The sequence below is a fragment of the Nicotiana tabacum genome, chromosome 18 (assembly GCF_000715075.1).
Source record: "Nicotiana tabacum cultivar K326 chromosome 18, ASM71507v2, whole genome shotgun sequence".
Classification (NCBI taxonomy): domain Eukaryota; kingdom Viridiplantae; phylum Streptophyta; class Magnoliopsida; order Solanales; family Solanaceae; genus Nicotiana; species Nicotiana tabacum.
The window spans coordinates 28,594,378-28,619,421 of NC_134097.1; positions in this window are offsets into that span (position 1 = coordinate 28,594,378).

Consider the following 25,044-nt stretch of genomic DNA (forward strand, 5'->3'; position numbering starts at 1 on the left):
AGCAAGACAACAAGAACAAGTCGGAGATAGATGAGATCTCCTACTCTAGCTTAGCTTCTTGTTTTTCCTTTCAAGATCAGTGTAACAAGGAGATCAGTGCGCGGTAGCATCCTACAGCAGCATGCAACAGCGCACAACAGCAGCAAACACTACAGTCACACGGTAGTCCCAGCTACCAAAAATTTCCCGAACTACATTGACCTGATTCCTGTTCAACCCAGTATATGTAGGAAACCTCTGAAGCAAAGGTTCGGTCAAATCTTTTTCAAAAAATGCTTCACACGGAGTACTCGGACGAGCAAAAATTGCCCGCTTTATCTTTGCGCGAAAACCCTTCGTGTCTTCGTGCAAAGAGGGGCAGCTGTAAGCACGTGATTTTTGCTTCGCGAAAGTCACTCCAAAAAAGAAAAAGAAAATCAAAAATATATGTTAAAATGGCGTGTTAATTGTTATAGGTGTTAACCAATATGTGTGTAAGTTTATTTTAATTTTTACAATTTTTTAGGAATTGTTAGTTTAATTTGTTGATTTGGAAAGAAGGAAAGGGAAAATCGGATTGGGCCCCAAAATGAGGCCCAAAGCCAAGGCAAAGACCCAGTCCAAACCAGGCCTGCCCAGGCACGTCCCCAAAATGACGCCGCATAGGGCGTTCGATCTGAGCCATCCGTCCAGGCCAATCCAACGGCTCAGGACCCCTTTCAGCAACCCGTTTTCAAACCCGACCCAATAACCGGTCTGACCCAACCCCTCACTTAAACCAAACGACCCCGTTTAACTACCAAACGACCACGTCTCACTTCTCACCATCAGATCCAAGCCGTTGAGATCATCTGATCTAACGGCTCAGATCCAATCAGCCTCCCCGTATATAAGCCTCCTATCATACCCTGCGCCCCCTATCCGAACCCCCCCCCCCCCTTTCATCGTCCCCAAGCTCAAACCTGAAACCCCAAACCCTAGCAAGCCGCCCTAGTTTCCCTTCCACCAGAACCCGGCAGCATGAACGCCGGTGATCACCTCCTGAACACCCTCAGACCCCCTCACTCTCCTGAACATGGATCTGCTATCCATTTGCCTCGAATCACTTTCCTTCGTCTCGAATCTTCATTTGAAGATTTGAGTCGAACCCGGACCTATACCAAATTACCCCATCTTCATACCAGACACTCCCCTGACCCTCCTCGTGACCAAACCAAGCTTGGTTTGGTCCGAATCTACACACAACTCCTAAAAAATCAGATCTGAAGATCCAAAACCTAGAACACTAATAGCCTTGGAATCCGGCCGGTCTTAGTAAGGGTTTGAGGTTTAATGGATCTTAACCAAGGTGTTCTTATGTGAGAACACCCTGGTTAAAATTTGTTCGGCCTCAAATGGTCAAAGTTGAGTCTGATTTGGGTCTGTTTGGTTTAAACATTTTTCGGTAAGTTTTCCTTTCCCTTTGTTTAGTTCTAATTAAGTTGTCAGCATGATTTGTTGTTGTGAGTATTTGTTATGGTCCGTTACTTTTTCTGTTTTCTTCCATCTCTAGAAAAGACCTTTTATTTGGTCGATTGATTTTCTATGTGTGTGTTCTGAATGTACTCTGTGATATACATGTTCGTCGATTAGATTAATCGTCAAATAAGTTAACTTGTATAGGTTCCCAGTAATTGACCAAAGTTGTCCGAAGCCCTTTAGGTCCCTGAACGTATTGTTTATATGAGAGACTGATTATTACCTGTTATAATTAGTATAGTCGACCTGATAAATGTCGTCGATTAACTTCCTACGACTGATTGTTCAAATATTCTAATACGTACAACCTCACTTGACTGAATGGACCCGTATTGTGATTTGAATGTTGGGCATTACCTATGAATGTTAGTTTGTAACTACATTGTAAACAATTAAAAGAACCAGGTTGGGGCAGTTCTGAAATCGAATGATCAAAGCCCAAAGTGCCCTGATGCTGCAATAGGCAGGGCAGTAATAATCAAGGTTAAACAGGGGTAATCTGGGGTTTGAAAAGGACAGAAAAGATTAGTTTAAATGAAGCTGACAAGTAGGGTACTAATTAAGATTAAACTAATGCCAATAGGGAACAAGACATAAGAGTATGGGGCTTAAAATGAATAATAAAATGAGCCCATAACTCTTGATTAAAGAAAACCAGGCGTGGGGAACCAATGGCTGGCATCAAAAGATGCTTAAGCATGGGTTTAAAGGAGTATGGGCAGTCTGCAAGTAGGAGAGGAGGCAGCTTAACTGCACTGGGTCATTTGGCTTATAAATAAGCCATTTGAGAACTTAAAAGGGGGCTGGAATTTTTAGTCTTGAGGCTGGAACTTTTAGTCTGAAGAGAGGTCTAGTGAGTTCAAAAGAAAACTGAAAAAACATAAGGTAGTTTCCAGTAAACATTGCAACCAAACACTGTCTGAAAGTTGTATAAGAGTGCATTTTGGTCAAGCTGTCTTGGCCAAGTTCTGTTGTTTGCATTGACTGAGCTGTTCATGGTTGTTGAACTGTTGGTGTTGCTGCATTGAACACTCTGTTATTGCTGTTGTTTCTCTACTCTTTCCTGGGATTGCTCGTTTGATGCTCGACTATTTGCTGGTTCTCTTTGTTCTGGGAAATACTGCTGGTTGTCTGTGGACTGTAGAAAACACTTGTGGTTGTTGGTTGTTGCTGTGTTGTTGCTGTGTGTCTACTGCTGCTGTTTGTTGCATACTACTCAACTTATTACTCTCTTTCTTCCTTTCCTTTCTATACCAGGTACACACCTAATACACTGTCAGATGTAGCTGGAAACTTGAGCATGAATATAAATGAAAAGACCTGAAGAATGTGTTTTTTATACATAGTTTGTTACCTTAAATATCATGTAATGTAGAAAAATTTTATTCTTGTTTTGGATGCTGGAGATAGCCTTCAGGCCTAATAACTGTCAATGAATGGTAGTTGAATGTTAGATTGTGTATATAGGATGGTGATAAGAGTATGCCCAAGGCAGCAGGTTGTATCTCAGATTTAGTGCAATGATGTAGTATAAGCCTGTAATGTATGCCAAGCATGAAAATCGTACACTGTTAATTAAGATCTTTCCTTTCCAATAAATTGCCATATATAACTGTTAAAACCATGTTTTAAGATAAAGAACACAGGGTTTACAATCTCAACCCCACGAAGGTCGAGCCCGGGTCAAAACAGACCAAGCAGGCTCGCATCGAACAAGCAGTGGCCCAGGTCTGGCCAATCACGCGTGGGCTGGATTTGGGCCCGTGATTATTTGTTCGGCTGACTGTGCACGCAGCCTCGTTTCTGATTTTTAAGCATTTCTGAATGTTGTTATAGATAACTTGCAAGCATGTAATTAGTTAGGACTATCTCTTGTTTTCAATTAGTAGAGACGAACACGACAAGAAACGTAGTTGCTATAGGATACCCTTTAAAAATAAGAACGAGATGAGCCTCGACGAAAATAAAAAAAAATAAAACGCACAGGCTGCGGGGCCCTCGTTAAATGTATATTATCGAAGCATTCAGTTTCCAGGATGGCTCGTTTAGCAAATCTCACGGCCCTCCCAGAATAATAACGCGATAGTCTCTTTAAGCGCGTATCTAATAATTTTACTTCCTTAAACTCGGGTGCACATTTATGTGACCCAAATCCAAATCTCGACGGATTCGAAATGTATTTCTAATCACGGGTACATTGATTGTGACGTGGTTCGAGAGGCATATCCATGACGTCGCAAATTCCTTTTAAAAGTAGAACGAGATGAGCCTCGTCAAACAAAAAATGTACACAGCTGCGGGGCCCTCTAACTGTATATATATTAAAACACTTAGAATTTGGGACAGGCCGTTTAGCGAATTTTTCGGCCTTCCCCAAAACAACAATACGCTAGTTGCTTTAGGCGCGTCTTAATAATTTATTCTCCTTAATCCGGGTGCACATTTATGTGACCCAAATCCAAATCTCAACCGAGTCGAGATATGTCAACAACCACGGGTGCATTGATGTAACGTGGTTCGAGATATGTTTTCACGACGGTGCAAGTCTTATAAAATAATAGTAAATGATAAAAGCGGTTAAAAGTTAAATTTTGCACATAAGTTCACACTTGTATAAAATCAGATAATCAAGCCGAATATAACAGTTGAGCGACCGTGCTAGAACCACGGAACTCGGGAATGCCTAACACCTTCTCCCGGGTTAACAGAATTCCTTATCCGGATTTCTGGTACGCAGAATGTAATATATGGTCATTATTTTCCTCGATTCGGGATTAAAATTGGTGACTTGGGACACGCTAAACCTCCCAAGTGGCGACTCTGAAATAAATAAACAAATCCCGTTTCGATTGTCCCTTAATTGGAAAAAACTCCCTTGCACCCTATCGGGTGCGGAAAAAGGAGGTGTGACAACGTGCTCACACTTTGATACTTTTGCCAGTCTGTTTCTCAACTTCACTACGGAACCTTTTGAACATTTCAAAAGATTCAGATTTGTGTTTCATAAGATACACAAATCCATATCTTGACATATCATCAGTGAAGGTGATGAAGTAAGAATATCCACATCTAGCTTGAATTTTCATGGGCCCACAAACATCTGTATGAATTAGTCCCAATAATTCAGAAGCTCTTTCTCCACTTCCAGTAAATGGAGATTTGGTCATTTTTCCTTTGAGACAAGATTCACAAGTTGGATATGATTCAAAATCATATTTGTCAAGGTACCCTTCCTTGTACAACTTGTTAATTCTTTTCTTTCCAATATAACCAAGCCTACAATGCCAAAGGTACGCATGATTTACTTGATTATCTCTTTTCCTCTTAAGAATTGAAACATGCATAATCGAATTAGCATTCACATTAGGTAATACATAAACGTCATGTTGGAGATAGCCATTCACATATAAATTATCACTAAAAAATAGAGCAAATACCATTGCCTATATTAATGCGAAAACCACGTTTGTCTAATATAGAAGCTGAAATTATGTTCAAAACAAATTTAGGAACGTAATAACAATCATCCAACATAAGTACTTTGCCTGTAAGCATTATTAAAGAAATTGATCCTACAGCTACGGCCGCAACTTTTGTACCATTTCCAACTTGTAGATTAACTTCTCCTTTCTTTAGCCTCCTACTTATCTTGAGCCCTTGCAACATATTACAGATGTTATAACCACTGTCAGTATCTAATACCTACAGTGAAGAAATAGTAGTAGCTAAAGAAACCTTGAAAATATTTTTCATTAATGTCTCACCTTGTTTCTTGTCCTTTAGAGTTGCAAGATACTCCTTGCAGTTTCACTTCCAATGCGCTTTCTTCGTACAGTGACAATATTTAGCATCATATACTGACTGTAAGATCAAATCTTCAGAAAGCTTTTTACCAAGCTTGTACCCTGATCGCTTCAAGCTCCACACTATTAAAAAGGAGGAAGAGAGGGCCGCAATAGCTTTTATCCGATATGAGGTTCGGGATCGATTTCCACAGGGAGCTAGGAATGGAGTTGAGTATCTATCTAGACTAGAAGTGTGTATTTGTTCCAAATGTCACTTCCATACATTTTTGGGTTTTTAGATTATAAACTACTATTACCAAGCTATTAATTGAAACTAGATTATGCTACGAGATAATTGTTAAGTTGTATCTAATGGGAAGAAGGGCACTAGGGTCGTGACATTACCTAGGTGGCTAATTGACGGGTAGAAGTTATTAAAGTTCGATTGACATAATTGGGGCTTATGCTATAACCGTTGCACAATTTTATCCACTCTCACACCTCTCGGTAGAGAGTTATTTTGCCCAATTGACTCTCTCGGGACCAAATGGGTAAGCAAATTAGATCAAGCAACTAGGGTTCAAGTAGGATGATTACTCTCTCAAGGTTTAACCCGTTAACTAGGACTATCAATTCTCTCGAGTCCATCCCAATTCCTTGTTGGGTCAATTTTGGAGACTTAGGCTCTCTTTCTCAAGAAGAGTCAAGTCAACTTAGCACAAACCAGTGTTTGCAACCACCAATTCATAGATTAAACCATAAAATTGACCCAAATAACAAACACTCATAGTCAATCTAACAATAGATGACAACACCCATCAATTACCCACACTAGGGTTGTGGCTCAACCCTAGCTAATGGGTTTAGCTACTCATGCTTGAAGAAGAAAATAAAGAAATAGATGAAGAACAAAGCATATTAATTAAATGCTAATGTAAATACAGAGAATCTATCGTTAATTTGAAGCTAAGATGCCAAAAATGGCTACAAATAAGGTTTCCACGAGCGCAGCAGATATCTCTGATGACCTTAAAAATGGTAAAATGTTCTATTTATACTGGGCTGAAAAAACTGGACAAGAATACCCCTGCGGGGTCAGTGTGGGCCGCATAAAATGGACCGCGTCCGCACTAGGCTCTTGGACTTCAATTCTGGGTTCTCTGAACTTGGGATACGCGGACCGTGTAGAATAGACCGCAGCCGCGGAGGCAGCTATCGCGGTCCGCACATCCATGACCGCGGACCGCACAAAAAGGTAGCGCGGACGCGGAGCCTTCACCGCGGATAGCAAAATGTGTATCGCGGTCGCGTTACCTGAAGCCCATTTTTACCAACTCTCTAAACCTCCTTCTGCAGACCATACAAAAAGGTAGCGCGGCCGCGGAGCCTTCACCACGGACCGCAAAATGTGTAACGTGGCCGCGTTGCCTGAAGTCTGTTTTTTCTTCTCTCTGAATCACCTAGTGCGGCCGCATTCGACTTTGTACGGTCCGCACTAGGATTGTTTGCCCTCAGTTTACTGTGTCTTTGATACTTGAGCAGGTTTTACTCCTTTTGAGCCCATCTTTGACATTTCGTCACTTTGTCGATCAAACCTGCAATAAAGCACAACTTATGAGCCTTTTGAGACTATTTTGTAACAATTTATAATCAAAGCATAGGCAAGAAAGAGTATGAAACTCGTTAAAATCCCTACTTATCAACTCCCCCAAACTTAAGTCTTTGCTTGTCCTCAAGCAAACAAAATAAGACCACCCCTTAAGGAAAAATCCAAGTATTTCCAACTATCCTAAAGTAACCTCAACAAGCATCAATTGGGACTAACAATTGCCCTCAATACGAATGAATCATTAACAACATTTAAACTTTGAAAAACTATGGATCAAGTGTGACACAAGAGCATCAAGAGTTGACTCATTACATCAAAGAGCTTTCTCAATTACTTTGGTCATTGTGGAACCCAAACTCACACATCCTCAACTCTCCCTAAGAAAACCTCACCTTTTAGAGTATTAGCACACAAACCGAGGTTAATGGGAATTCACTAATCTCTCTCAAGGAAAAGTCACAAGTCCGGCTCTAAGTACCATATGTTTGCCCCTCATGTAAGTATCCACTAATATAAGCGTCCTTCAACTCAAGATCATATAGGGCTTTTAAGGAGTCACTGTGAAGGCTTTTGGTTCAGGGTAAGAAAAGTTTGGTCTAAATGGGTTCCATCTTCCCTTAAGCACTTCTTTTGAATCATTTGGCACAATTCTCTTGACTATTTGAGTATCTCACTTCTTTTTAAGGGGTTAGAGAGACGTAATGTCACTCTTTTTATTGCACTTCAAAGTGTTTCTCCTTTTTCAACTTTTTCCACATCTTTTTCTCTTTTGTTTTTTTCTTGAATCCCTTTTTATTCTTTTTCACATTGGGCTTTCTTTTTGTATTTTTCTTTTCTTTTCTTTTTCATTGCCTTCCTTTTCTTCGCTTTAGTACCTTTTACCACTTGTTCCTTCTCTCGTCTCCCCCCACCCCCCCCCCCCCCAAACTTGGACTTTTGCCATTGCTCAAGGGAAGATCGGGTGCCGAAAGAGGGTATATTTTAGAATGGATATATGCTGATAGTATTGGTTTTTGAAAGAAAAAGGTTTAAGGCTCAAAAAGGTTAACTAGGGAGTATATCATTGGTGGGCTATGGAATTATTCAACTATCATTTGGATCAAGGAGAGCCTATAATCACTTCTCAAGCCAAATTTCACTTAAGATTTCGCCTCAACAGACGTTGAGGGCAAGTTCTAGACCATTGGCTCGGAACTTGGACTCACAATTCAATTTCTTACCATACAAGCTCAAGGATTGTTTAAGACATAGAGTCGGGGACCCACAACAACCTTAGACACGATTTGAGCACACAATGGTCCCGAAAGACCACATGATGATTGTTTAGCCAACACAAGAGTTTCAAGGTCGCGACTTTCACCATCCTAAACACAACAACTTGTCTTTGACCATGGGATCAAAGGCAACTGTGTTAGGCCCAAGTGAAGCTTTGCTTGAGGAAACCTTAACTACAAGCTACCAAAAATAGAAACAAAAACGGACTCAAACCTTTAAGAAGGTTATCACGCCATCCATCACCGGGAAGAGCCACCCGGTTCACATAATACTCCACATTTGGAAAGAACCGTTGCATTAAGAAAACCAAAGGCTTATTGAAAGCGCCAAAAACAAAACAAAAAGCTACGAGCCTATCTATGAAACTAAAAACAAACAAAAAATTACAAAAATAGAAAATAGAATGAATGTGTACAATGGGGGATTTGAATATACAATGGGATAAATATATACAATAATGCAACTTTATATACAAACCAAATAAAAGATAAAAAGTGCGATAAAAGTAACTAAACGTAAAATTATATACAGACCAAAGATGAAAATCAAAAAGACATAAAATGTAACAATATATTCGGTCATCCAAAAATGTAGGGCGCACCCCCTTAAATAAAAGCTGGCATTGTCCCCAATGCCAACTAAACAAATAAGTACCAAAAAGTATAAGGAAAGGATATGGGAACTCCCTAAGCTGTGTCCGTCTGCATGGGATCATCAGTGGTCCCTGGCTCCTCTGTATGCGCGGGAACCTCAGACTGGTTCCCGGTCTCCTGCTGCTCAGCTGCTGGGACTGGGGCTGGGACCTGGACGGGCTGAATATCAGGAACATCCTGTGGCTAACTGGAGGGAGCCTCTAGTGGGTCCACCAACTGGATGATCGCCTCATCTGCACTAGGGAGCTTCCTCTTCTTTTTTGGAAGCCTCTATGTCTGCTCCTGTTGTGGCTCTGCTGCTGGTACTGCTGTTGGAGCTGGATCCTCAAATAGCAAGTCTAAAGACAGCTGGTCTGCCTTCAGTTTGTCCACATCCGCTCTAAGCTCCTTCACAGACTCCTTGGAAGCCCGTGTTTTGCGCAGCTTCTTGTGCTTCTTGGCAAGCTCCTTCAGGGCCTTGCCATGTGAATCTACTGCCTTAGACAAGGCACCTTAAGTACTGACGACCTTTTCCTGGTTCTCCAGGATCTTCTTCAATGTATCCTTAATGGCCTGTGGAAGTTGTGCTGGTTACGGTGCCGACTGAGCCGCAATGGTAGAAGTTAAGGTGGACAACTTGGATGATGCAGCTGACATCCAGTTGTTCAAGTTATGAAGTGTCTGGCTCAACTAGTGGGCAGTGATAGGATGGGCCAGGGAAGATGGAATCCCCAGGCCAGCTAAAGTAGAGGGACCAACAGTAGTGGAAGGTCTGGCAGGCATGTCAGCAACTGTGGAAGTAGGCTCAATGGAGGGCTCTACCGCAACCGGCTCTTCAGACTGGACGGTTGGGGCAGAAGCAGACGACTTGTAATTTTTGTCCTTGGGATTGTTTGACCCCTTCAAACTGTACCATCAAAATGGAGCCACAGGTTTGACCTTTATGTCAAAAGGTCTCTTCTCCTCCTCTAGGTCCTTGAAATACATAGTGAGGGTGCTGGGAAAAGGGTAGTTTCGGTCATGCTCTACCCCTACTGCAGAAATGATGCGGGACATCACATTGCCCATGTTGATAGGGTATCCCGCTATAATAGATGCAACAAGAACAACCCAGGAAGCGGAATAGTTTGATCATGGGTAGTGGGGTCGAGCCGACTACACACAAAAGTCAACCACCCCCTAGCCTCAAAGTTAAAAGTCCTCTGAAGTATTTTGACCCCTGATTGCAACCACTCTAGAACCATACCTGGGACTGCCAGGTATGAGGCTAACCATGGACAAACCTCCTCGCCCATTGCCAACTTTTCATTGTAAAGGGACTCATCTTCTTTGTTGAACCCCAGGTATTCATTTAGTGCCTTCCCGATAAATACCACATTTTTGTTTCGCACTTTGGTCACTTTAGTGCCCTTCAAGATGTGGGCCACATTTCTATAAAACTCCTTGACCATGTGCTCATTCGCTTTCACACAATTATCTTTGAAGTGCTCCCAACCCACTCGAGCTCGAAACTATCTATGTACATTGGGGTGTAGGGGTAGAAGGTCTCTGTCAATGAAGCTCCTCTCAAGAATCAACTTTCATGCTGGCCACCATTCCCTAAACTTGTGGAACGCCACCTGGCTGACGAATCTATCTTCCCAGACAGCGGGATTTCTAGTCCGGTCAACACCCCAAACCTGAGGCACACCACCCCCAGGTAACTCCCCATCTCCCTCATCACCTCTAGCACCCTCTCTATATGTTGACGTTGTGGGAGAGGTAGAGTATTCAGCCCCACTACCTGCCGCTGAGCCCTTAGACAACCCAGAATAAATGTTGATTGAAGCTCGAGCATCGGGGGAAGAGGGAAGAGTGTCTCTATATGTGGCATTCTCCGGATACGGGATGTATAGTGGGACTGAATCTGAAGAGATCTCCCGGGAGGGCTCGTACTCACTCCCCGAGTTGTCAATGGCTCTGTCGGCTGCTTTGATTGCTTTCCTCATGCCCTTTATGTTTTGTCTAGCCTGGGGAGTGAGTTTTACCATTCTTTGCTTCCCTTCCCGGGAGGAATTACCTCGGCCGGGTTGTTTCGAGCCTTTGCCTCTTTGTTTAAACATTGCCTGCAAGCATAAACATCTAGCTTTGTTTGTATCAACACAGACAGTGGAAGAAATATGGAAAATGAATTGCAGAATAGAAGCCACAAGCTGCAGAACATGTTGCAGAAATAGTGCACAGTGGCCCGCACAAAAAGGAGTGCGGCCGTACTGGGGGCACCGCGGACCGCATAAAGGCGACCGCGGTCCGCACTGAGGCAAGGTCTACAACACCACCTCTCTGAATCCCACCACCGCGGCCCGCACAAAGTGGTATCGCGATTGCAGTGGGCCAGCGCAGACCACACTAAGTGCAATGCGGCCACGCTGGGCACAAGTCAACTTTCAGACACATGAGTACCGTGATCCGCACAAAATGGTAGTGCGGACCGCGTCAGGGCATCGTGGACCGCACAAAAGCTACCGCGGTCCGCAAAGGGTGCTTAGTTCAGGCACTGAGTTAGGGTTTCCAATTTTTGCATTTTTGTTCAAGTTTTCACCTACTTTGTCCCTACTCAATTTACCCAGTCATTATGCACATTAAGCACCCGAGAACTAACACTTAAACCAACCTAAGCTAACAAATATAGAGAAAATAGGACGAAAAAGAAGTTACAGGCTAATAGTAATAAAATAAAAACAAAATTAATCAATTAAACGAACAAGGAATGAGTGAAATATTACCAGATGTGAAGATGAAATGCAATTAGTCAGTCTAAGCAAGAATTACGGTCACAAGAGAGTATGAACAGTAGCTTTTAGGTCTCTGAGTGTTAAAATTTCGAAAAGTGTAAATGGTGACCCCTGAGCTCTATTTATAGAAAAAGATGTGGGACCTAATCTTACCTACCAGCGCGGCCACACAAAATGGACCACAGACTGTGCTGGGTTTATTCAGAAGAAGCTTGAGAAGGCAACCTCTGCGGTCCACACAAAACCAGACCGCGGCCGCGGAGGTCCAGCGCGGACCGCACTAAATGGAATGCTGCCGTGGTGGCAAACTTCAGAGAGTACCTCACTTGGCCTTCACCAGTGCGGACCGCACAAAGTGCAATGCGGTCGCACTGCCAAACTTCAGAGACTGTTCAATTTTTCCAAAATGTTTTGCACTACTTCAACACAATCCCTACAACATCTCACAAACAATTAGCTTTAAAATCAATCCTAAACTACAAAGAAAATCAGAGAAAACAAGAAGGAAAAGACATGGGTTGTCTCCCAAGAAGCGCCTGATTTAACATCGCGGCACGATGCATGTTACCATCATATCACTTTAGATGAAGAAGCTCCACCACGTGGTTGTCATCAATTTTTCCAAAATAATGTTTGACCCGGTGCCCATTAACTCTGAAAAACTTCACCATTTTTGTTCCTTAGATCAAGAGCACCAAATGGGGTCACGAACACAACTTCAAATGGCCCACTCCACTTTGATTTGAGCTTACCCGGAAACAGACGTAACCGGGAATTGAACAAGAGAACCATATCTCCAACCTTGAACTCCTTACCCTGAGCATATTTGTCATGAAGGTACTTCATTTTGTCCTTATACAAGGATGAACTTGAGTAGGCATGGAATCTAAACTCATCGAGCTCATTGAGTTGTTCAACACGAAGATTTGCCGCAACATCCCATTCCAAATTCAACTTCCTCAAAGCCCGCATGGCCTTGTGCTCTAACTCAACCGGAAGATGACAAGCTTTTCCAAACACTAACCAATACGGAGACATACCAATCGGAGTTTTGTAAGCCACCTGATAAGCCCATAGAGCATCATCCAACTTTTTCGACCAATCGATCCTATTAGCATTGACAGTTTTTGACAAGATGCTCTTAATTTCTCTGTTGGAGACTTCCACTTGACCACTAGCTTGAGGATGATCGGGGATAGAAACCTTATGATTGACACTGTACTTGGAAAGCAACGTGTCGAAAGCCTTATTGCAAAAGTGAGACCCCCCATCACTAATAATCACACGAGGAGTGCCAAACCTTGTGAAGATGCTCTTTTTAAGAAACGCAACAACACTTCGGGCTTCATTATTAGGCAAAGCCACGGCTTCAACCCATTTTGAGACATAATCAACCGCCACGAGAATGTAAGTATTCCCACAAGAGCTAACAAATGGACCCATGAAATCGATGCCCCAAACATCAAATATATCCACTTCAAGAATCGTATTGAGAGGCATCTCATCCCTTTTTGAAATTCCGCCCGCTCTTTGGCACTCATCACATCTCTTCACCAAATCGCCTGCATCTTTGAACAAGGTGGGCCAATAAAATTCACAACTAAGAACTTTCGAGGCGGTCCTCACCCCACCATGATGGCCACCATAGGGTGAAGAATGACAAGCCTCTAAGATACTCAATTGTTCTTCCTCCGGGACACATCTACGAATCACACCATCCGTGCAAATCTTGAACAAGTATGGCTCATCCCAATAGAAATCCAAACTATCCCACTTGAGCTTCTTCCTTTGGTTAGAAGAAAGCTCACACGGGATTATTCTGGTCATAAGGTAATTGGCAACATCGGCAAAACATGGCATATCCTTCATTGACACTGCAAGGAGTTGTTCGTCGGGAAATGAATCATTGATCTCAAGGCCGTCACAAGGCCTCCCCTCCTCTTCCAAACGGGAGAAGTGGTCCGCCACTTGATTCTCACTACCCTTCCGGTCAATAATTTCTAGATCAAACTCTTGAAGAAGTAACACCCATCTCATCAATCTCGCCTTGGAGTCTTTCTTGGTCATCAAATACCTAAGGGCGGCATGGTCGGTGTGCACTATAACTTTGGCCCCCATAAGGTAAGGTCAAAACTTTTCCATAGCAAACACAATAGCCAACAACTCTTTCTCGGTGACTGTATAGTTCCTTTAAGCCTCATTCATAGTCTTGCTTGCGTAGTACACCGGATGAAACATCTTGTTGATTGTTTGGCCCAAAACATCCCCAACCGCAACGTCACTAGCATCACACATGAGCTCAAAAGGCAAGCTCCAATTTGGTGCGGTAATGATGGGGGTAGAAGTCAACTTGAGCTTGAGAAGCTTGAATGCTTGCATACATTTCTCGTCGAACAAGAACTTTGCATCTTCTCTAGCAACTTGCACAAAGGGTGTACCACTTTAGAAAAATCCTTTATGAACCTCCAGTGCCCAAGAAAACTCCTCACCTCTTTAACAGAAATAGGGGAAGGAAGCCTTGAAATCACCTCTATCTTGGCTTTGTCAACCTTAATTCCTTGCTTCGAGATTTTGTGACCCAACACTATACCCTCTTCAACCATGAAATGGCATTTTTTTCAATTCAGTACGAGGTTTGTGTCTTCACACCGGGCCAATACTCTATCCAAATTTTTCAGACACTCATCAAAAGAATCCCTAACCACACTAAAATCATCCTTGAAAACCTCCAAGATATCCTCCACCATGTCGGTAAAAATAGCCATCATGCAACGTTGGAAGGTTGCCGGAGCATTACACAATCCGAATGCATTCGAGAGAAGGCGAATATGCCATAGGGATAAGTAAAGGTTGTCTTCTCTTGGTCCTTCGGGGCAATTAAAATTTGATTGTACCCCCGAAAAACCATCCAAGAAGCAATAGAAAGCAAGCCCCGCAAGACGATCTAGCATTTGGTCAAGGAATGACAATGGGAAATGATCTTTTCGGGTCACCTTGTTTAGCTTCTGATAGTCCATACATACTCTCTACCCGATGACCGTGTGAGTAGGAATGAGTTCATTGTCGTCATTGGCCACCATACTCATGCCACCCTTCTTCGGCACACATTGCACCGGAGAAGTCCAAGAACTATCAGAAATAGGATAAACCACACTGGCGTCCAACCACTTGATAACCTCTTTCTTCACCACTTCTTGCATCGCCTCATTTAATCTTCTTTGATGCTCCAAGGAAGGCTTTGCATCCTCCTCTAAGATGATTTTGTGCATGCAAAATGTGGGGCTTATTCCCCGAATGTCATCTAGAGTCCATCCAATTGCCTTTTTTCATTTTTGAAGCACCGCCAAAGTGGCCTCAACCTGCATTTAGTAAGGCAAGAAGAAAGAATAACTGGTAAAGTAGAATTTGAACCCAAGAATTCATACCTGAGGTGTGGAGGAAGTGGCTTCAACTCCAACACCGGTGGCTCCTCAATGGATGGCTTTGTTGGTGGAGTTTTTTTATTTTCAAGATCCAAAGATAGCGTCCTCGGCTCATAAGAATAAGAGCCCATCCCATGTAGGGCATTGACACTTTCCACTCTACTAGCATCATCATTGTCATCCATGTTCAAGAGCACTGCTTCAAGTGGATCTTCCACGTTGATCATAGCACTGGTATCATCCACAATCACTACTATGACAAGGTCTACAAATGAGCACACCTTGGTGCTACTAGGCTGCTTCATAGATTTGCAAACGTGGAAAACGACTTTTTTGTCTCCCACTCGGAAAGTGAGCTCACCCGCTTCAACATCAACCAATACCTTCCCCATTGCAAGGAAAAGTCTACCCAAGATAATAGGAACCTCATAGCCTACCTCACAATCCAAAATCACAAATTAGGCCGGCAATATGAATTTGTCCACCCGGACAAGCACATCATCAATAATGCCCAAAGGTCGCTTTATCGATCGATCTGCCATTTGAAGTCTCATTGAAGTTGGCCTAGGTTGCCCAATATCCAAAGTTTTGAAAACCGAGTAGGGCATCAAATTGATACTAGCTCCCAAGTCACAAAGAGCTTTAGCAAAATCCGCACTCCCGATGGTGCAAGGAATGGTGAAAGCACCGGAATCTTCAAGCTTCGGGGCCATTGAATGCACTATAGCACTAACCTGGTGAGTCATCTTTATAGTTTCACAATCCATAGAACGCTTCTTTGTAACCAATTCTGTCATGAATTTTGTATAGCCCGACATTTGTTCAGGTGCCTCCACCAGAGGCACATTAATAGATAAGCTCTTTATCATGTCAATGAACTTTTTAAACTGATTATCATTCTTCTGCTTTGCGAGCCTTTGAGGATAAGGTGGAGGTACTTGGAAGAGGAATCTTGGCTTTTGGCACCACCGGCTCGGGCATGTCAATCACATGTTCCCTAGACAGGTTCACGGCATCATGGGTTTCTACCTCGGCCTCACCAATATCAATACTTACATCATTGTTCACATTCTCTTCAACCACATCTTCAACAATCAAAGGTACATCAATATCCCGCAACTCAACATCTTCATCCATAACTTGTTTTTGCTTTGCGACATTCACATCACCGCCTCTCCCACTTCTTGTTGTAACCGCCATCACATGATTGTTATTTCCACCCTTCGGGTTCACTACCGTATCACTTGGTAGAGCACCCTTCGGGCGAGTATTCAATGACTGAGAGATTTTGCCTAATTGCACCTCCAAGTTTCGGATAGAGGTGTTGTGAGAAGCCAACTATGCATCGGAATCCGCATTCCTCTTCATCATCTGCTCGAACATCATTTCAATTCTACCCATATCATTACCAGAAGAACTAGAACCCTGAGAAGAGAAAGGGGGTGGATTGTTCGTTTGTTGGTACATTGGGGGCCTTTAAAAGCCTTGCCCCCTGTTGCCTTGGTTTCCATTGTTGTTCCACCCACCTTGATTGTTGTTGCTGCCCCAGTTGTTGTTATTTCTATTCCAGTTTCCTTGGTTGTTATTCTGATTACCCCAATTGTTGTTTTGGTTGTTGTTCCAATTGCCACCACTTTGTTGTTGATTGCCCTAATTTCCTTGGGGTCGCCATTATTGGTTTGAAGAGTTGCCCTTATTGCCTTGATAGTTGTTGACATATTGTACCTCTTCACTTTGATCATCATAACCATCATTTTGACACCCATCATATTCATCAACAAATTGCTCAGAATTTCCTTGATTTTGTTACCTCATTTGCCTTCTCTTGTTGACAAGCATACTAACACCCTACATGGCATTCACTTGGCAAGGATTCTGAACTTGTTGCAACTGTGCCTTAGCTAATTGATTCATTGTGGTGGTAAGCTCAGTTATCGCTTGCCCGTGATCATGTAATTCCTTATGCAAATGGATAGCCGTAGGGTCATCTTGAGGCACATTTACTCTACTCTGCCATGTTGAAGATGTGTCCGCCATTTCATCAAGTACATCACATGCCTCCTCATAAGAAAGTTTCATAAAATTGCCCCCGGCCAATTGGTTAACAATGCATTGATTTGTAGTATTTATGCCTCGGTAGAAGGTTTGTTGGATCATGGCCTCGGTCATATCATTATTTAGGCACTCATTCACCATCTTTCTATATCGCTCCCAAATCTCATGCAAAGGTTCCGTTGGTTCTTGCTTGAAGGCTAATATTTCATCTCGAAGTGTCGCCATATGACTAGGAGAGAAGAATTTGGCAATAAACTTATTCGCCAACTCATCCCAAGTTGTGATGGAATGGTTGGGGAATCTCTCAAGCCAATCCAATGCCTTTCCCCCAAGTGAGAACGGGAAAAGTCTTAATCTCAATGCATCCTCGGACACATTCGTCTGTTTGCTCCCCCAGCATATATCTACGAACCCCTTGAGATGTTTGTAGGCATTTTGATTTGCAGCGCCCGTGAAGTACCCACGCTACTCAAGTAAGGTCAACATCACATTGGTTATCTGAAAGTTGCCCACCCGGATTCAGGGTGGGACAATAGCGCTTGCGTAGCCCTAGTTCGGTAATACTCTAGGAGTCACTCTTGGAGGTGGCGGAGGAGGGTCCGGAATATTATCATTTGGATTAGCATTGGCATTTCGGCCTCTCTGTTGTCCTATAAGTGCAAGAGGCACCTCATCTTGCTCAAGATCTTCTACCTCCTCCCCCGCTATCACGTTTCCAAGAGGGTCATTAGCGTTGTTTAAAGCCATGTTGGTACCTGAGTAATATCACAAACAAGTAAGTAACAAATAAGGAAAGAAGAACAAAACTCAAAACTAACTAAATAGATAGCCAACACCGTTAGCTACCCGGCAACGGCGCCAAAAAGTGATCGCTTCAAACTCCACACTATTAAAAAGTAGGAAGAGAGGGTCGCAACAGCTTTTACCCGATATGAGGGTCGGGATCGATTTCCACAGGGAGCTAGGAATGGAGTTGAGTATCTATCTAGACTAGAAGTGTGTATTTGTTCCAAATGTCACTTCCATACATTTTTGGGTTTTTAGATTATAAGCTACTATTACCAAGCTATTAATTGAAACTAGATTATGCTACGAGATAATTGTTAAGTTGTATCTAATGGGAAGAAGGCACTAGGGTCGTGACATTAACTAGGTGGCTAATTGACGGGTAGAAGTTATTAAAGTTCGATTGACATAATTGTGGCTTATGCTATAATTGTTACACAATTTTACCCACTCTCACACCTCTCGGTAGAGAGTTATTTTGCCCAATTGACTCTCTCGAGACCAAATGGGTAAGCAAATTAGATCAAGCAACTAAGGTTCAAGTAGGGTGATTACTCTCTCGAGGTTTAACCCGTTAACTGGGACTATCAATTCTCTTGAGTCCATTCCAATTCCTTGTTGGGTCAATTTTGGAAACTTAGGCTCTCTTTCTCAAGAAGAGCCGAGTCAACTTAGCACAAACCAGTGTTTGCAACCACCAATTCATTGATTAAACCATAAAATTGACCCAAAGAACAAACACACATAATCAATCTAACAATAGATGGCAACACCCATCAATTACCCACACTAGGGTTGAGCCACAACCCTAGCTAATGGGTTTAGCTACTCATGCTTGAAGAAGAAAATAAAGAAATAGATGAAGAACAAGGCATATTAATTAAATGTTAATGTAAATACAGAGAATCTATCGTTAATTTGAAGCTAAGATGCCAAAAATGGCTACAAATGAGGTTCCCATGAGTGCAGCTCAGCTCTGATATCTCTGATGACGTGAAGAAAGGTAAAATGTTCTATTTATACTAGGCTGGAAAAACTAGACAAAAATACCCCTGCAGGGTCAGTGCGGGCCGCATAAAATGGACCGCGACCGCACTAGCTTGGACTTCAATTCTGGGCTCTCTGAACTTGGGACCGCGGTCCGCGGAGGCAGCTGTCGTGGTCCGCACATCCATGACCGCGGACCACATTGGTATTTCCCATCTCTCTGAATATCTCTTCCGTGGACCGCACAAAAAGGCAGTGCGGACCGCGAAATGTGTATCGCGGTCGCGTTACCTGAAGCCCATTTTTGCCAACTCTCTGAACCTCCTTCCACGGACCACACAAAAAGGTAGCGCAGTCGCGGAGCCTTCACGGCGGACCACGAAATGTGTACCGTGGACGCGTTGCCTGAAGTCTGTTTTTTCTTCTCTCTGAATCACCTAGTGCGGCCGCATTTGACTTTGTGCGGTCCGCACTAGGCTTGTTTTCCCTCAGTTTACTGTGTCTTTGATACTGGAGCAGGTTTTACTCCTTTTGAGTCCATCTTTGACATTTCGTTAATTTGTCGATCAAACCTGCAATCAAGCACAACTTATGAGCCTTTAGGGACTATGTTGTAACAATTTATAATCAAAGCATAGGCAAGAAGGAGCATGAAACTCGTTAAAATCCCTACTTATCATACCCCAACTTCTCATGTTCTTCTGTAAGAACAATCATATGATTGACAAGGGGTCCAACTGGAGAGTTTTCAATGTCGAACTGTGTATCAACCATCTTCTTAAGATAGACAATGGTTGCAATTGAATCCTTATTCTGATGTTTCCTCTGGAGTTCAGAACTCATAGAAGCGAGAATGATGTGTTTAATAGCAAGGCATTCTTCCAAATATTTCTGATAAACCTTGGTGCCTTGAAAATCATTCTCTGGTGGGATTATCTTTGCAGGCTTATCGATCACATCAATGAGTTTTTCATGCATGAGAACAATTCTCAAATTTCTATATCAGTCATCAAAGTTTGGTCCTACCAACTTGTTGGTCTCAAGTATTTCACGCAGTGATATAACAGACATATTGAGAAATCTAAAATATAGAAAAGAAAAGGCAATAATATAAGAACATATTTGCATATATCATAAAGACATGGACTTTTATCTAAATGATATTTCCACTAATTATTTTAAACTATTTACCCTCATTATAGTTTATGAAATCTTTATTTATGTTAGTGGAGTAAAGGAATCCTTTAACAATATGTATGAGCCCCTTGGAAGTCAAGTCGCTTCTCGCATATATTTTAAAGGTAGGTACTCTTACCAATTGTATCCCCATACAATTTCCTTAAATAGCTCTATGTCAAATAGTCCCCTGGTAGTCAGGTCGATCCTATTGGCATAGTTGAGTTCAACCATCATGATAGCAAAGAACTTATTAAATTTTATATCCACCGGGTGGTCCAGGCGTCTAGTGTAAAATTGAATAATTCTTTCAATCCATACATCTAATGCAATAAATAATTTTAACATATTCTCGAACTATAAGTCTCCTGGTAGTCAGGCCGCTCCTTATAAACAAGAAATAAGTAAAATTATTTACCTTGATGGATAGCTCTATAATAAAATATCTTATATTTTATTATTTAAGAACTCAAATTTTAGTAAGAGGGAATTGTTACTAAAATAATTTTTAATAACATGAAGATCAAATCTTTTATAGCATGTGAATTTAGTTCAAGTTGTCTACATGCTTAGTCCTAAATTAATTTACATCACATGTAATAAATAATTCAAAATTATGTAATGAACAAGCACGCGACATAAAAACAAAATTCAACATTCTTCTAACATGTTTAATCTATATATCACATATATCACAAAAAAAGTAATTAATGCGAGAATATCATTATTAATTAACATCTCATGAACTAATAACAATTAAAAATAACAACAGAATCATATAACCTATTATAGATTCCCGTCGTATCTAATACAAAATTTCAAATTCAAGTTATGAACTATCGTAATAGTTATATGAATACATATTTTATCCACAATAAAATAATATCAACATTCAAACGATTTGACTATTGCACAAGACACATGTATTATGGTTTGAACTCTTCAAATATAATATTAAAATATTTCGTAAATAAATTTTAGACACAATAAACCACGGCTCTGATACCACTGATGGATTGCGTATAAATGTTCGTAACACGCAGCGGAAGACAATAACAATCCTAGGCAGATCTTTTCGTGTTTAAAATTTACTTACATGCCAAAGATCGGATCAAAGACATACCTGGTAAAGAGAGTCTCGTTTCAAAATTTCTTTGATAGTGCGAAGACTCTATGTGTATCCACACCAAGACCGATCCTTGCTATTAACTCTTTGATCAATGAAACCCGTGAACAAAATTGAACGAAATATTGTGTTGAAATTTTTCTCAAAAATCTCAACTCAATGTTATAAGAAGAACAAGAAATACTTTTCTTGTAATTGTATTTTCTCTCTTGGCTTGTGTTGCACTCTCACTTTCACCAAGTATTTTTCTTCTCAAGAATTAATTACACAAATTTTGTTCCATAACCCTTTATATAGTATCACCTATAAACTCTTTTCCTATTTGGTTGAGGTAATGATTTACTTAGGTTAAAATTTATTCCAAAAATAAATTTTACCTAATTTTCGTAAGGAATTCCAATTCCAGCCGAGTGGGACTGACGGCACAGCCTTGGTTAGTCCTTATGGACTTTTCATAGCTAATCCAATTCATAATTGGATTACTATTTTCCTATAAAAATTTAAATCCAAAAGGGCTGAAGTTGGCGAAGATGTCCTTGTGGACTTTCACGTTAGTTATCCAATTCAAAATTGGATTCTAACTCATAAACCTTTTATATTAATATTATATATATATATATATATATATACACACACACACTCATATATAAATAGATATTAAAATATATCACATATATATTTAAACCAAGAGATATAATTTAATTTTCTATTCCAAATAGAAAACTTCAATTTATTCACAATATTAATTATATCCTCTGTGCTAGCAAAGAATATAACAATATTTCATTTGGACTAATAACTAAATATATTTGACTAATTAAATTCCTTAATTTAATTATCAAATAATAAGTTAATTAATCCTTTAGCAAAGATCAGAACACTCGTTAGTGTGTGACCCCATAGGTTCAATACTAAATCGGTAATAAATTGACCACATCAATATACTAATCAAGGGTGGCGTCTAGCAACACTCCTTAATGACCGGATAGCATGAAGTACACAATTTACTCTCAAGAACCAGTAGAAGAATAATGTAGTAATTCCTTCTGTCCTTATAGCTCTGGATCACCCTAGGATATGGTTCAACTGTCAAATCCTAATAGGCGACCAACTATGTGTTCATGTCAAATATAATCAACCAGTGAATGACCTAAGAAACTCATTTCTTCTTTCATTCAATTGCCCTGACCAAGGTCTTAGTTTGGTCGTTTATAATTCATGACAACATGGAGCTTAAACTCATTACCAAGAGTTGACAGATTTCATCTTGATCAATCACTAATTCTACAAGTATTTAATCGTACCCAACATCCTTTCAACTATCGCCCTAGGGTTATAGGTGTCTACTATCAAAGCACAATAAATAACTTGTCAATTACTATGACGATCTCAGGTCAAAGGAAACTTTTACATCACATTCTTCAAGAGAATATCCTATTACAGTTATGGTAATTCTAACCATTAGGAATTATCCAATGAGTCGGGTCAATGATCATCTCTCTATATGCATCATCTATCTATGTGATTTAGTTAATGAGATCAACTAATCTTTATCCAATAAAGACGATCACATAAATATTGATCTAATTGGATTACTAATGTCCAAATTAATAATCCTACTATCAAGAACAAATTTAGATTAAATTGTAAGAGACTTTGCTCTCATTATCATGATCTCTATCACGATGACAAATCTCAAAATTTAATCAAGCACCTTATCAAATTAATCAAACAATTAATAATTATTATAAAAGAATAACAAATGGCATATATATTTTATATCAAATAACGTTCACAAAAATATATTCAAATCATCAAATATGATATTGGATCTAGGGTATATCTACTGTATCCCTAACATTGACATCCTTTAATGGAGTTAATTTCTGAGACCGAAAAGATTACATGCTTTGGACTGGCGCAATATTATCAACCTTTATGGGGATTCAAAGTCCTTTTTTCATTTGTAAATCTATATTGGAGGGAATAAAAGTCATTACTTGAGCCCAAAATCTACCCCTAACCTGTGATATGCACAAAAATATAAATCCTCTTAACATGATATTAATAGTTAGTTGCCGTCTGTTTTAAAAATATTTACTATAAATGTAATTTACTCTTTTTTCTTTAAAGACAACTTAAATTGAGATTTTACCTAGCTATACTAAATTATCACTTAATTACATTCTCATATGCAAATTACTAATTATATACAAATTAGTGATAATGAGTCTCCTCTTTCCCATTTGTCGATCAAGATTCAAGACCATGAAATTAAAGCTCAAGTGCAATCACTCCGACATCTAAACGAATAAGGAGGTGAGGAAATATTAGAATCAATAGAAGCTTTTAATTCTAAAATTGATTCTAATAGTAAACATAATTAACATCCATTAAATTGGGTTTGGCAAAATTGTTATTTATTTGGATTGGATGTTCTTGCAAATGATTGGAAATATTCTTTAAAGTTTATATCTCGGTGAAGATTCGAGTTGGTTTTGGCTGGAATTTCAGATTGAAACTCAAAGAAAAAGATACAAATAAATTATATATATTTTGCATGTCGGATGTACACACGACATATAAAATATATACAACTAACATAATTATATACATGTTGTACATAAATTTTATGTAAATTATAGCTTTTTGACCAAATTTTATATAAAAAGATATTGTATACAAGTTGTATATAAGTTATATGTATTATAGTTTTTGATCAGATTTTGTACAACAAAAAATTATGTTTAAGTTGTATATAAATTGTAAAAATATTTGATTACTTTTTATAAATAAAAAATCTAGCTTAACTGGGTAAATATTATCCTAATTTTGTACATATACGAAAAAATCCCTCTCTTATTTGATGTCCTAAAAATAGGGGTGTACAAATCGAACCGGAAAATTAAACCAAACCGAAAAGGCAAACCAAACCAATTAAAAAACTCGACTAGGTTTGGTTTTATTTGGTTTGGTATTGAGTAAAAAAACCGAACCAAACCGACATATAAATATATATTTTTTATATAGAATTTTCTTTAAAAAATGTCTAGAAATATTTGGGATTATCTTGTGGGATGTAATATTTAATAGTGTATGAAGTACTCCATATTTATTAACCTTAAATAATGGGTTGTATAATCACTTTCTCATAAAGTGTTACTGAAATGCGTCAATCTCGTTGTTCTTCCATATTCATATCATATGTTAAGATCTGCTAAATTATTATATCATTTTCGAATGTGAAGTAATTATTATTATTTAGGTATTATATTGATTTTTATGTTTAATTACTAAATTCGGTTAACCGTGAAAGTGTACATCAGTTAAACATTATTGTCAGACGACTAAAAAAATAACTATTACTATTTTTTACTAAGAAAATTATCTCATAAGAATATTTTAATATATAATATGTTTGTCAATTTTTTTATATTTTTACTAAACATATATATTTACTTATAAAAAATTTAACATAGTAAGATTGAAATAATATTTAAGTAACAAAAAACTCAAAAAACCCGTTCGTCAAAACCAAATCAATCCGAACCGATATAATTGGTTTGGTTCGGTTTTTGAACCAACCCGGTTCATGTACACCCTTACCTAGAAACATGGGAAAAAGTTGGAAATCCATAAGAAGGGAGATGATGGATCAAGGAATGGGCCAACCTACTAAGCCCAAATCTCATAGTTTGTGGATCCGTGTACCTTCGGATGATTTTGACAATAAGCTGCATTTTCGGCCAATGATCAAAATATATCCACTATTTATAAAGTAACCGAAAATAGTCACTACTTAAAAATATAATAAAGTAATTGCAAAATAGTCACAGTTCATACTCCAATATTTTTTTCCCTGGAATTCGAACTTTACAAGTAGGGGTGTGAATGGATATTCGAAAACCGACTAAACCGAT